Raw genomic sequence first — 15,301 nt, 5'->3', positions numbered from 1 at the left:
ACCCCACCCCCGGGCCCGCCGCCGCAGCGATGCTCCGGGCCGGGGAGACGGCTCCCGCGGGCCGGGAGCCAGGAGAAGGGGAAGGCGCCTTCCTCCCGTCCCATCATCCCTCCTCCCTCCTCTCTCTTCCCATGTTCGGGCAGCGCCAGGCCGGCCCCCAGGGCTCCCTCTAGTTCTTTGCCGCGGGATTAATTAACCCAAGGGGCTCAATAACGCTGAATAATAAGCGAGGGAAGGGCTTAGTCGGAACTGAAATTTTCCGAGGGGCAGGAGACGAGTCCCTGAAGCAGAGAGTATCTTATTCTCCTGCCACCGTTGGCACAAAGACAAGAGGAGAGGTGGCTGTGGACCATTATGGACCTCTTCCTCCCCACAGCGTATAATAAAGGTCATCTCCCCCACAGCAGGCAGAGGGCTGGGTCACGGGCAAGGCCTGGCAGGGAGAAGCAGTGGCAGTTATTGCATCACTTCCCTCATTTCCTTCTATACACTGTACTTTTCCCGGGAATTCTTCTTTCTTTCTTGCAAGAAGGAATGCATTCTACTGCTCCTTCTGCACAAGGAGTAGGGCAGTATATTTCAAATAACCTATACTTTCAACTATTTCATAGTTTAGAGTTATTTAACGTACTTCAAAAAGTGAAGCATGGGAGTGCTCTCACAACCTGGAAAGAGATCAGAGTATCTTTGGTCTAGGGACAGAAACAGTGTGATGCTTATAAACAGTACAGGAATTGAGCACAGGCTGTGGATGGTAAAAACAGCAGTAAAGAAAAGAGGAAGATTCTACTATCTTGAAGGGTGTTTTTTGTCCCCAGGACTGCAGCTGATCTCTCCACGTGAAATGATAGAAAAATCGTGGCTTGAAAAATCACCACCTCCATTCTGTTCACTTCTCCTTGGACAGGGACGTGCTAGGGTTACTAGCCTGAAGTCTTGTACAAGGCTTTCTGTGAAATTTGCCCTCATTACTTGAGCAAACACGGAGACTGATGCTCACGTAACAAACACGTGCTTCTCCGCTTTCGTATTTTGCTTAATAAAGGCACTACATCTTTTTTCTGATTCTCCCAGAGCCTGAACAGATGGACAGAAGCAAAGTTCCAGTTCTGAATTCAGCAGGAAGCCACAGTTGTAGGGCTTCAGTGATTCCAGGGCAGGTGAAAGGAAACAGGATCTTGACAGGGGGCTGAAGTTATAAAACCCCTGCAAATTAACACTTTCTGGGGAGTTGAGTGAGAAAGGGAAAACTCAGCTCAGTGCTAGCCCCCTCCCAATAGCTTCCCAAACACTTGTGACATGTTGCAGCCTTTGCTTCATTATTAAATATCATCGTGCTCGGGTGTCTGCTGCAGAAGGAAGCAACTAGTGTGGAAGTGCATCCTCTGTAGAACTGTCTTCCACTTCATTTGGGAAGGATGGTGAGGGACAGTACCCTGCAGAAGGGCCCATGCCAGGCAGAGAGATTTCCAACCCCTGCTTTGAGAACTGTTTCCAACATGAACTTTGCACCATGCCTTTTTGTTTATTTCTAGACAAAAAGCATTAACTTAACCATAAAGCTGGGCGCACACATTTCCACAGGACAAACAGTATCAACACCCCACCCCACCCCCCCCCCAAAACCCCACATTCAAATCTGACACCAAATAATCCAAATAATCTCAGATGCAGCCCTCATTAGGTACAACCTATATTAGATGCCTGGATGGGACTCAACTTTTCTCCGTGAGATGCTCTGCATCTGTGGCCTGCAGGTTGTCAAGGAGGGAAGCAAATCAAAATGCTGTAAAATGGGTCAGGAGACCTGCAAGCTTGGCAAATCTGGGACAGACTAATGCTGCAGAGTCACATGTTTAGAAATCAAAGCTCAGGCAAGAAAGGTATTAAGAGATAAGCAGTCATGTACTTTTTTTTTTTTTTTACTTTTCTATATTTTTTTTTTGAATTAACATGAGGGTTAGGAAATTATCAAAGGAGATAGACCGCTCAGAAGAAAGTGTCCGTATAAGCATCCAGCTGATGGGCACAGCCACCTCTGCTACAATTCAGCTGGGATCTCCTCTCTGAAATCCTCGCAGCAGGAGCCTTGGTGAAAGGACTGTGGGTCACTCACCATCTTCAGTGAACCCCAGGCAGGTGACCCCACTGTCACTGCTATTTACAGTCCCAATGTGTTCACTTGACTGGTCCATCTGTGGCAAATAATTCTGCATGGCCTTAACTTTTTCTCCATCCTCTGCACATAACCACGCCAGGGAAAAAAAAAAAAATTATTAAAATTTAAATAAGGTAACAAAAGAGCATATATAGACATCAAGAGAGATAGGCTACATGCAGCCACCCTGTCCACCTCCACAGTGCTAAGAATACTTAAAGAGTCACACGCAAATTGAATTCCAGATAAATTATCTACCTACTCCATCCCAAGCATCCATCCCACAAAACAGGAAAATGGGAAAACAGAAAAAGAGCAGTCAGAACTGAGGCTTGGGAGATCCAAACCCATTTCTGGCTCTGCTACAGACCTCTGTTTTGAAACTGGGTATGCCCAGTTATGCCCAGTAAACCCACAATAATCTGTGTCTTTTCTTTCACCCCTGCAACTACAAGCTATAAGGAGCCATTCATTACATGGTTGTAATAAGTATCAATGACATTATTTTGGATTAAGTGTCAGTGTTAAGTGACAAACAATCTTTGATTATCGTGTTTTGCATGCAAAAGAGCTTTCCCAAGCCATAGTTATTTTGGTAAAAATTCTTTTATTTTTCCATACGAATAGAAAAAATAGCAAAAATAATAAATGCATAAACATTGGTTTTCCTTTTGGTTTGCTTTCATGTTTTATGAAAACAAGCAAAATAGCTGAAAACAGTGGAAGATTTCTGAGAGAGGATGTCTTTTTGGCCAACAGTAGCAAATGCAAAATCCCAAAAACACAGCAACAACATTGTCTGCCTTCTGTCTCACCTACCACAGCCTCTCCTCTCTTGCCTAACCAAAAAGTTCTGAATTCAGCAGCAGCCATATGAAACACATGGAGGCGCCCTTCATTTCTGCTGAGAAAGGCAGTAGTCTCCAAAGTACAAATGCTTCAACTAGAGCACCAGGATCATCAACCAGCTCAAGTGCCTACAGCTTCTGTAACCCACCTTCCCCAGCCACCCACATACCTGTCTCTACACAAGATGCTGCAGCTGTGGCTCTCCTGGTCCTCTCTTGACAGCCACCTCTATGCCCACATCAGAACTGCATCTTTTGCCTCTTCCTAAACACCACACTTCTCTCTACACCTGCTCCTGCTTCCTTCTCCCCTCCGTCATTCTTTTATATCCCTCCTCCATCGACTATTTCATAACATTTTTGTTGATTGCCTTCACATCTTTCAGTGTTGTGTTCTGTTCTCAGATCACTTTCATATCTCAGTCAGACCACCTTGCTGCCAAAACCCGATGTTTTTTTGCTATTTCTTCCTCTACCAATCTCCTCTTTTGTACTCATTCATATTTGACCTATTTACAGAGACATATGTATATTTTCACCAAGGACCGCCCTTTGTACAGAATACTAGATCAGATGTTCATAATTTTCCCTTCTAGCCATGAAATCTCCAAGTCAAAGTATTTGCTTTTTGCAATAGAATTGTGTTTGAGAAAAGGATCTCTTTTTTTTTTTTTAAGTTTACATAGTGTCCGTCGTCCCACATCCCTCCCTTCAGGCAGAATTCTCCTAAACTTCAAAAAGGATTAAAACAAGATAACTGGGGCCCTGGCCTACAGCCAGTAACATTTTGAGTACTTCTGGTCCAGAGCAAGAATACCATGAATACAGACTCCCTTGTGGCTTCTGGTTGCTTCCACTCCCAGCCAGGATGAGGAAGACAAACAGTGCACACAAATACTAAAAAGAGCAACAAAGTTAAAACCATGCAGAACTTTCTCAAACTGAAGAAAGACTTGGAGATTATGAGTAGCAGAAAAAAAAGGAGTTAGAAAGAAAACCGGATGTTTTCCTGACCCATAGCTACAAAATGTCAAGGCCACATAAATTAAAAAAGAAGTTAGGTCTGCAACACACAAAACCAGAGTAGGATTTTTTTATTATTTCTGACCTCCAGCTTGGATGAAAGCAGCACTAAATAGTACTGTCCAGATGGGACAGTGCTTTACGTGCCCTCTGTACAGGCAAGAACATCTGTACAACGTGACAGACAGTAATGAATTAGGTCTTGGTGTTCTCTTGCATTCTGGTCAGATGGCAAGAAATAGGCAATTCATACTCAGCATTTTGCCACCTCCCTTGTCAGGGCTTGGATGTAAGCTGGAGGCACAGAGTCAACTACAAAAGTTACATGCCATACGACAGTATTTAATATTTAGCACTTTTATTCACATATCAGCTATTTTGTGTTACCCTATTGTCCTTTTCCCCTTACACATACTTCTCCAAGCAATTCCAGCTTTAGCAAGTGTTATCTAATAAAAGCCAAGGAAATAATCGCTAAGCAAAAGCTGTGCAGTACTGTAAATAGGCATCTTTTCTTGCTTCATCATTCCCATTACAACTCATAAGAACGTATTTCCATCAAGATGGAACAAGTATATCAGGTGCTTAAATATCTCCCCCTCACCCTAAAAGGTCTGAGGACTTTCCATGTATGTACTTGCAGTACAAAGAACAAGAACCTTTCAGTGTCAGGGAAATGAGAGGCAGCTCACTAATTTATGTTCTTCATTTCCAACCTGGAAAGTGATTCATGCTTTCCCAGGAAGCATTCTAGTTTCACATTGGCCTTTTTTTTTTTTGCTCTCTAATAGGTTAACTATGTTTCCCTTTCGCACTCAGCAAGCAGCAGGGACAAAACAATCAGGGTTCCTGCTTTAGCAGGGCACCATGTAAGCAAAACTGCGAGGTGACACGGCACCGTGTTACTATCCCAAAGAAAAGTACCCCTCCATAGCATACAAGGGACAAAACTTTCTGATTCCAATGACAGTTCTGAAAAGCCTCAAGATGAGGATGAATGATTGATTACCTTGGTATTAAAACCATAAGCTACAAACCAGTAAAAGCTGCGCACCTCTATATTTTTAATGTGCTAAATGTGTGATCATTGTTGGGCAAATGAGGAAATGCCAGTTCTTGAGATAGCCTGAAAGGTGCCCCAGCAGAAGAGGAAGCAACAGTATAACACAATGGAGAGCAGCCGTGGAAGTAACATCCTGATATCACATCCCACAGCCGTTTTTGGCATCATCTCAGGCTGAGAAAACACAACTGTTAAGCCCTCTCAGAAGTTCTTTGCCAGCCCTGGGCCCGGGAAAAGGGAAAACTCAAACTCAACTTGAATTCTAGCTGAGCCGTAAAATAAGCCCTACCATCTGTTCTCAGTACCACAGGGGGGTTTTAACCACGGACTGCTATCCTCAGGTAGAGCAGTTCCCTCCTGGAACACAGCATGCCATAACACCACGCTCAAGCATCCAGTTCAGTGCAAAGCTCAAAAGCAGGAGTTTTCTACCTACTAATGCTATTTTCCCCACTCTTTCCAAGCTATGGCTTTTTTCAAACATGCTTAATTTCAGACTCTGCTGAGATCACAGCACAAGATACATTTTGCAGATACATTCCCAGCACATTAACCATATTCTGACACCAAGGGAAGTCGCACTGGTGGCAGGCTCATGCTAGATAACAAACCATTTGCTGTGAAGACATAATCAGTGGTCTCTGTCACGAGATAGAACTATTCAATGGCAAGACAAATCTTATGCTTTCCAGGTCTCTCCGAACAATGCCGCAGCCATGCATGGCCTACATCTCCCATTTCAACCTCACAAGACCATCTTGATCCACCAAGTTCCATTCCCACAGATTTCCAGTTTGCCAGCCCCCAGGAAAGCAGAACCTACAACCTGGTAAAAAGCAAGCAGCACAGGCAACAGAACAGCCTTCACAGAAAAGGGCGGATGCATCTATGAGCTCGAATTACTTTCTCACTCAGCATTCCCCGAGATCCTTTCCAAAAAGAGAAAAAAAAAAAAAAGAAAAAAAAGCATTTAGGCTGCCAAAAGGCACTTCTACTCACACAACGGTCCCCAGGAGCAGGAAAGCTGCCCCTAAAGCGCCCTCTAGCGTCGCTCTCTCAGACAGCAGCAAGGCAGGCTCTGCCAGCAGCCCGGCTCCCTCCTTGGCATCACAAACCACCACTGACAGTAATGCAGACTCCCTTATTTCTCTCCAACCCACCTCCGACCTTCGCCTAGAGCATCAACATTAAGATTTTCTCAAATATTACAAGAACAGCAACATATAAAAGACAGTGACCACAACATTACTTCCTCCCAGAATCCAAATCCCATCACTAGTGCCCACTCCCAGCATCAGGGTAAAGGTCAGGAGCAAGTAAAATGGTTGAGAGACAAAATAAGAAGTTGCCAAGCGAAACCACTTACGCACAGTGAGGCCGGCAGCATTTCCATCCTACCTTTGCTGTCGCCATATCAGACGTCTCCATGTTTTCTGCTTGGCCTATCAGTAAACAAGAGCATTGAAGGAAAAGGGAGGGGAGAAAAAGGGAAAGTCAAAAGAAGATGAAGAAAAGGAGACGAACAACTTGACAGGGGGATGAGAAAAACAAAAAAGTCCCTTAAGAGCTAGTCCCAAGTTTTCCCTCCTGCCCTCAAAGATAGGCAGTATCTCAAGCTAGTCCCAATTTTGATACTTAACTGGAGTCTGGCACAAGACCCAAGTCATTGCTCCTCCAACTCCCCCCCCCTGCCACCACCCAAAGGTACAGCAGAATGCTGAGGACCCTCCTCCCAGCTTCCTTTTGTGGTCTGAGCCTGCAGGGAGCAGGCAAGCAACCCGCCTTCCCGACATGCTGCTCTTTCTCCTTCTTACTCCACAGGGAAGGGAGAGTGACACAACCAACCCCCCAGACGGGTACTTTAGGAATCAGGGCAGTGCACAGGTAAAGGAGGAAGGATCGGACGTGAGGAGGGTGGATGTAGGGAAGGAAAAGGCAGCTTCTGAAAGAAAAGTGTGAAAGGGGTCAGCCAGATAGGTAGAGAAGCAATGGTGCAAAATAAGCATACCAGAGACAGATCATTTAGAGAGAGAGATTTACACGTGCAGAGAAAAAACGCAGAGTGGAGGCACGTCATCTGCATCCTACTGAGAACACTCACCTCAGTACCACTCAGAAGTGATTGGACCTAAACTAGGGGCTCTTTGGTGCACACTCAAGCTCAGACCGAAAATACCAAATCATCGTCTAAGGCAAGATTTGTCCCAGCATCAAGAGGCACCCGTAGCAGCCGTAGCCCTGATTGGCGGAGCGCGGTGACTTCATGCCTCCCCATTCATCACCCAGCTGCTGCCTCCCGGTCCCGCAGGCTCCTCCTGGCCTGCTCCACTACACTCCAGCAGGCTGGAGATCCCTCAGCTCCCCAGCCCAGCAACCCTCGTCCGCAGCTCCTCGCGGCGCCCTGGCAAACCAGACAGACATGAGCAATCCCGGCTGGGAGGGAGGTAGAAAAAACACTGCAGGGCTTAGTCAAATTAAGAGCCTCTGAGGGCTAGAAACATCAGCGCTTGAAAGTGCTTATTCATACAACGGCGCAGCACGCTGTGCTCAGGCACACAGCAGGCACCACAGTGTAGTACACAAAGACCAGGGGCACTGGAAAAGAATTTACAGCACACAAAACAGTTTACACACGCTGCCCAGCAGCTACGTAGTCTCTGCAAAACCACAGCGCTGCTATTCCCTTGTGCACAGGCACACCTGCCCACTGGGTTTCATTATATTAAAAGTATTTTGCATTAAAAGTATTAGTAGGCACTGGAATGTGTGTAACAGATGTCACTATCATGCAGATTTATGATGGAAATAGTAAAGAGGGCCCAGTAGTCCACAGACAGGTAACAATATTAAGCACTCAAACCACCTCTAAAATGGGCCATCAGTAACTAATATACACAGAGAAAGCTCCCAAGTCCTGACTTCACATCCAGGAAATGTGTATTTCTGATATTTTTCAGTTGAGGCATTCAGGCAGCAACCTGCTTATCCACATCAAGGCTGTCACACTACACCTTTTTGCTCAGCATATTCAAATATACCACTCGTGTTTATCAGCAACATAAAGCCCATCTTAGGAATACATGTAGATCATGGGCCATGGGATGCCATAGCAGGTATTTCCCATTTTCATCCCCAGCATTGCTGTGGACATAACAAAGCTTCAACATACCCGATCCAATGCCACACAAGAAAAATATCACCATGCCACACGAGTTACACTCACTAGGATAAGTAATGTCATCTTTGTTGTGCATTAGATGAATTTCCAAATGGCTCCTATGCTATAACACTGATGACAGTAGTCTGAAAAGCAAATTTAAGACATCCAGTACAGATACATAAGCAGCAAATGCCCACACAATCTATTCCCCAATCCCTCTTTTATGGAGCCACTGAAGTCCCTTAAGAGCAATCTTATGTGCATTTTGTTACAAGTATTCACAGCAGCACAGGGGAAAAAAAACACTCCACCAACAGCCTCACAAAGAACCTTCAGCAAATCCTAGGCTAGAGAACCAGTAAAGCCTGACTTCGCAATTCAGAAAAAGTTAAATTTCCATGTTGCAGTCTCTTTACAGCAGAGGCTATCTGTAGTCCCAGCAGGGTGCAATAGCTTATGAACTTAAAAGCAAACAGGAAACATCTCCTGAGGAAGTCCACTTTTCGGAAGGGAACAACCCACTATGACACTTTAGGTCAGGGTAAGAATTCAAGGCTCTATAAATAGCTACAGCAACAATCATGTTAGCTCTGGGTTTGAACTTGCAATAGCCTCCAAAAAGATATTTTACAAATTAGAAAACATTGCCTGTTATAAGAACCACCTGCAAGTGTCACTGTCCCTTCAAACAGCCATACACTGTCACAACTTACAGACTCTAGGGCATCCTCCGTATTGTTATAGATTGTGGCTTTAATACCACCCATCATTACAGTTCTAGCTTCACACTAACCAGAGCAGTTTCACCTCCAAAAGATTCATGGTAATTGAAAAATGTACATATTCGAGTATTCACACATGGAATCAAGGGGCTTAAAAGGCTCAGGCAGATTAGTTCACTACAAAAGATGCACAACCTGCAGGCACAAAATGCGATGTGCTACCTCTGAGGTAATCACTTCAGCTACAGTTTGATTCTCCCATATGGCAAGAAAAGAAAGTCTGCATAAGTTGGGGGAGCAGTAAAAAAACCCCTGTGCCTCTGTGAAACATGCATGCAAAACAGTACCTGTTAGTAACAGAGCTAGTGGGAGGGAAAACTAGAAACAAATCAGGAAACGTTACTGGGAAAGAGAAAGAACTGCTACAAAGAACACCAGAATGTAAGGAAGAGACAGTTTAACTGTTATGCACCTCAGTGTACACGTGTACAGATCCCCAGGAAAATGTGCCAGATGGATAAACTCCTGAATTCTTCCCGAAGTCAGCAGTGTTCTGCGGCTCTACAGCCTCAGCTGTCAGAGGAAGTCATGTGCAATCACAGCATCTGCAAGCTAGGGCACACCTCCATTTCCCCAGGGAAAAAAAAAAAAAAAAAAAAAAATCTCAGAAGGGACTCTCTCTCTGCTGCAGCAGCTTGGAAGTCACGTGAGACTTCATTTCCAGAAAGAAAATATGCATTTCACACTCAGCATCATGGGAGCTGTAGTCACACTGGATACAGAACAGAAAGTGCCTGGAAGCCTTTCCTTTCTAAGCGATGGGAAAGCAGCGTTTGTCACAGCATGCAAGTTAGAACTTACAGTCTTGGAAGGGAGAACAAGGTAAAAGAGCATCACAGCAGAAAAGCAGTACCTTCAGCTATCCTGGAAGAAGAGAATGGAGAGAAGCTCCCCTCCATCAAAAGATGAAGAAAAATAATTCCCTATAGGGAATTTGGAGGAGGAAGGATACTATTTGTGTAAGAAGAGGGTATCAGGAGGGTGGAGAAACTGGGATGATTCAGATCGCTATTGCTTCTTTCTTGAGCAATATTATAACAAAGGAGGGCTGCTGCTTTCACACAGAGTCTTACTGATCTTTTTCCCCCCTCATTGTCTTTTGTGTTTGAACTCTTAACCTTCCATTTGCTTGAGATGGTGTAATAACCTCTCACACCCCAGACAAGACTCATTCCGTCTGAAAAGGGGCAAGCTAACAGAAAACTTCATGACTCATCACATGTTTAATAGAAAAACTCCTCCTTGATTTTACTTCATCAAGAAATGAAAAGCCATCTTTTAATTTTTACCTTCTTTTGCAAATAACTTGCAGCCACCAGTGAAAAGGTAATGAGACTTCATTACCTTGGGCAGAAATATTATGACCTGATCATCTCCCTTGTTATTTGGGTCAAGATGTTCTGAAATAACTCATGACATGAAATAAGTCACATCACACCACAGCCCAATACCTTAATAGAACAAGATTTTCACTCAGATCCCCAAATCAGAGTACTTTAAACTGCCTAACAGCCAAGATACTTCGGATCCTTTGTAACTTAAAAGTCTTTCAAGTACATTGAGCTAAATGTCTATATAGAGTCCAACAACTTGCAGATTTTGGGCTCACACTGCCTATAGGATAATCTATAGAGACACAGAGGTAGCACACCAGAGAAGCAAAGCCTTCTGTACTCTTGTGTACCCATGGGGTATCTGATGCAATATCCTATTCTAGGCAAAAGCTAACCTTGGATGTTTCAGATCAATGGGTGAAAACCCTGTAGCAAGAACACACGCTGCATTATTTTTGGCTTTAACAATAGGTACCCTAGAAGAATGTCTGCTAATTCATGAATGGAATAGAAAGGTCCTAGATCATTCATTTCTGAAACCTGAAGACAGAAGAAAGCAGCTAAAGCAGAGGCTCAAGACCCTGGTCTTAAATACAAGCTTCCAGTTTGCAGACAGAGAGGTGTTTCAGATCAGCAGTGAAAGCCTCCCAAAGCCCAAGTCACATACCACCCCTCGCATGTCTGAGGGGTCTTCCAGTAGCAGTGGCATCAGCAACAGGGTAGAACAAAGGATGGCAGGCTGCAAACAGGGATACAATACAGAAGGATGCCTGGTTTCCTCGGTGTCACATAGCAAAAAGCTACACACTTCATTGGGGAACCCAGGAAAAAAAGATTCCTGGTTTGAGGGACTAATGCATAGCAGGTGCTGCACAAAGCAACAGCCTGTTCAAGCTCACCATAAAGAAGTCTTAGCATTTACATGTCTGAGCCTGAAACAAAGATTCTTTCCCAAACTAGAAAAATAACACAAAAAAAAAAAATCTTATAACACTAGAAACTTTGTTAGACCCATATCCCTCAAGCAGGCCCATATTAGATTTGGCCTACCCTTTAAACAGGAGGAAAGGATTCAGAAGAGAGAGAGAGCACACAACAGAGCACATTACAACTGAAGATTTGGAGCAGCGTACTTAAAAGGGAAGGGAAGACAAGCAGCAGACAAGGCTTAAGGAAAAGTATTAGGTCAAACTTGCAGGAGAACAGGAAAAAAAAAGCAGAGAGGCTCAAGGACAGACCTTGGCTAGTACCATTACGATGCCTGACCTTGTTATGATGCATGGTGCAGCGGAGAGACGCATGCTGCCATCTTATCACCGAAATGCACAACAAATACTCTGCAAAGGCCAAGAAAGAAATGGGTGGGAAGAAAAACAAGGAAAGAGGTGAAGGAAAAGAAGAAACTGAGAGGTCAGTGAGCACTCACACGGTTACTGTCATCTGCAGAAATGGGGAAGTCTGTCCAAGTGCCAATGTGCTCCCCAGCAATCTGAGGAAGCGTCACTTCACACAGCAAGGGAGCAGAACACTGTTGAGCTCAAAGAGGATGGAATCCCAGCTTGTTTACACACACAGTAGTTTTGGGGGAAAAAAGCAGCACAGAGCGGTGACCTCGGAATCCACCGTGGAAAGATGCAATGCCACCACTGAGACAGTTCTAGGATGACTAGTTGGGCCCCAGAGGAGAGGAGCAGTGACTAGGCTGACGAGAAGGCAGAGCTATAGAGAAATCTCTGAAGACCTTGATCTGCGCAAGAGGCACTGGTCCTCCTTTCTCAGCTCTCAGATTTCTTCCATCACAGGCAATTCAATTTTAAAGGCACAGCTGCCCTTAAGTCTCTCCCAGATAATATGCACAAACCCTGAGAGAATTAAGAATTCTCTACTGAAACAAAAATAATTTGAGGGTGATAATTACCAGAGTGATAAGGCCAGAATTCGCTAACTACCATTTCTCTTTAACTAAACTGTTCATTCCCAGGGAGAAACTAACAAAGCTTTTCCCAAGTCTCCTGAAATGAGAAGGAAAAGTGGTTTGAGCATCAACATCACTACCAGTTTTCCTCTTGGTGAAAAGCATAGGTGTTTAGCTCAGGAGAAAGCCAGAGTCCATAAAAGGATGTTCCAAGCCCATCTGACTCATTAGAAGGAAATTTTTCTCCTAATAGCCTTTTCTGCCAGAACTTTCTGATCCACCAGTAAACAGAGCAGCCGGAGCAGCTCAGTGAGGTATCAGGTCACAGAGAGAACCCTGTACACTTTCTGCTTGATAAAAGGTGCCCCCTTCTCCCAACAAGAAAGCAGCACCTATTAACACTTCTTCACAGGGAGACACAAATGAGCTCCTCCTGCTGTGTCCCATGCTCTGCTAAATGGAGTCACAATCTCAGGGTGGAGAGGAGGTACTTAAAACAGGCAGGTAAAATACAAAGTCACAAGAATCTCTTCATGATTCCATGATTTATCTACTTACAATAAGTACCTATTCTTTGTGCACTGTATTTCCCCAAGATCATCTTATTTCCTACGGTCAGGGAATGCAGCAAGAATTCAGTACTTAGCATCACTACGGATTTCCCACCCTACATTGTTTCTACTGCTTTATATTATAACTCATTTTGAATACTTTCTATTTCCACATTTAGACTGTCAACTGTAACGAGTAGAGAAGCAATTATTTTTCAAGGTAAACATTGCAAATACTTGCATACGCTAGGGATATATATCACTAAAAGAATGGGAAAGGCCATAATAAAGTGTTTATCTGCTGACTGCAAAGTTAGGAAAAAGCTGATTTGTTCAGGGATAGCAATCCATACCAGATAGCTGCTATCTTAGAAGATTAGGAGGATGTTTCACCAAGCAAATCCAAAACAACTTGAATTCCCAGTTCAGACCAGGGCCTTCTCACTTCGGGAGAATTTTTTTGTCCCTACAGAAAAGTAAGAAATATCCTGCACTGAGCAGCTGATTCAGAAACAGCTGATGGCCACACTGTAAACAAGGGTCTGTAAAGGTCTCTGTAAGGGCAAAAGCACATGCATTCAAGCTGAAAAAAGCTATACATATAGATCCTCTTCCACCACTCGCATAACCTGCCAGAGTCTCAGGGGAAGCTGAGGCAGCAGCATCATGGGTCAACAGCATTTCATCCTCCAGCTGCAGTCTGAAATATAGGCAGAATGATCAGCCTCCCTCTGTGCATTCAGCTTCTTGAAGCCACTGGCTAGAAACCCAGGGCTGTGAAAAGCAATGCTAACACTGATTCGCGTTCTGTGCGGCGAGGATCCCCTTCTGCTTCCACTTAAATAGCACACCGGGTCCAAGACCATGACCAGGGATCCTAGGCATCACTGTATGCAAATAATATTAACAAAAGATGTCTTTAACACATGACAAACTAGACTTGCAGCTATTGTATCTGGAGAAAAAGAGGGAAACCCGAGGTTAACGACTGAAAAAGTAACACAGAACTCCAGATAGATATTTTGAGATGTACTTTTTTTAGTGTTTGCCCAGCTGATTCCCCAAACCACCCCTTCCCATCACAAGGAAAAGAGATTAGAAAACAAGGACCTGAAGAGCTGTACACCATCCCACCCCATTTTATTTTAACATCACCTTTGTTTTACTGCACTGTATTTAGTAATCAGTTACACCACATAAGATGGAAGTAAGGAATAACGTGCTTTCAGTTTTTCTTTGCAACAGGAGCACCAGGCACATTTATGACATGACTCATAAGTACTTCTTGGTTTCTGATGACATCTCAGTTAAAGTGTTCCCAGCATGAAGAAAGGTGGGTTTCTCTGACAGGGAGACAAAGAGATATTGCCTACACAATGCCCTTTTTGAGGAAACCCTGCACTGATTTCTAGCATCAGTTTGTTTCTACAAGTATCATCAAAAAGACATTACTGGTACAGTTCAAATTCCCAGACCCTTCACTTTTGGGCATATACAATAAAATCAGAAGGACACTTACAGCCCCTAGGTGCATCCCAGCCCACACCCCAGCTTGAGAAGACAGCCCCAATTGAAAGGGATGTGTTCTACACACCTCGGGAAACTCTGGCCCAGAGATCTGCAATACAGATTCCACAGCAGCCACTTCCTGCACAGATCTGGCCACACACTAACTTAATGAAGCATCAGGCTGCCTAGAAAACCTCTCACTTCCCTGCATCTTTGCAACACTCCAGCTCTGGTTGTGAGAGGCTGAAATCAGGCAAGTTCTGAGACTCTGATGGCTAATTTTATAGCAGGATTGAAGTTTTAGAGCTGCACCAGAAGCCTACAGTGGCCTTGTCTGTCTCTATTCACCTTGTCCTTTTATTTGGTCAACAATTGGACAAATTTCAGACAATCTCAAGAGGCCCTAAAACAGGCTTAATGCCAACACTTTCCCTCTCAGAATGCCCTCCTTTTCCACATTTGGTACGAAACAGAAGGAAGCGCAAGCAGAACAACTCTAAATTAGTCTTCTGAAAAACTAGCCTCGCTCTCAACAGCCAGTTGGCATCTCACAGCAATGACCACTTGAAAAAAGTCCTGAGTAGAACATGCAAGCAGGAAAACAAAGCTGGAAGTGTGATACATTCTGCAGCACAGCCACTGCTTGACTGCAGCCTTTCATAGGCAGAGGTGGTTTAGCAAAACCTGGATACCTCTAAGCAGGCTAGGAGGTACCCTGTCCAAGGAGCAGAGGGAAATATCCTTGATTAACTCACAGCAAGCAATAGGTACAAGCATGCTCTTCAGCATCCAGTTGGTAGCATCACTCCCTCAGACCTGCTGAGGAGGGAAGGCTCCGAGCACAGTGAATGCTTTGTGCAAGGTGAAACCACGCGAACTGCTCAGCAGCTGACAGCACGCTGCACAAAAATCCCTCTGCTGACAAGGGCCAAGGAGGATCGCGTCCAGAACTGGAAAC

At 44.3% G+C, this 15,301-nt stretch overlaps 1 protein-coding gene across 7 annotated transcripts in view; it reads right to left on the bottom strand.

The window, feature by feature from the left end:
- GRAMD1B (GRAM domain containing 1B) overlaps positions 1-15,301 on the bottom strand; it is a 110,235-nt gene that overhangs the window by 64,740 nt on the left and 30,194 nt on the right. The window contains exon 1 of one of the 7 annotated variants that reach the window (XM_014939971.1): positions 6,491-6,512. The exons of the other annotated variants lie outside the window; for them this stretch is intronic. The gene's annotated coding sequence lies outside the window, so the exon portion shown is untranslated. Of the gene's footprint in view, positions 1-6,490; positions 6,513-15,301 lie in introns of those variants that run through there. 7 annotated transcript variants of the gene reach the window in all.

This window comes from Calidris pugnax, unplaced genomic scaffold, assembly GCF_001431845.1.
Source record: "Calidris pugnax isolate Ruff unplaced genomic scaffold, ASM143184v1 scaffold92, whole genome shotgun sequence".
NCBI classification, from domain to species: domain Eukaryota; kingdom Metazoa; phylum Chordata; class Aves; order Charadriiformes; family Scolopacidae; genus Calidris; species Calidris pugnax.
Note: the sequence above shows the minus strand (reverse complement) of the source record. Positions and strands in the feature narration are given on the sequence as shown.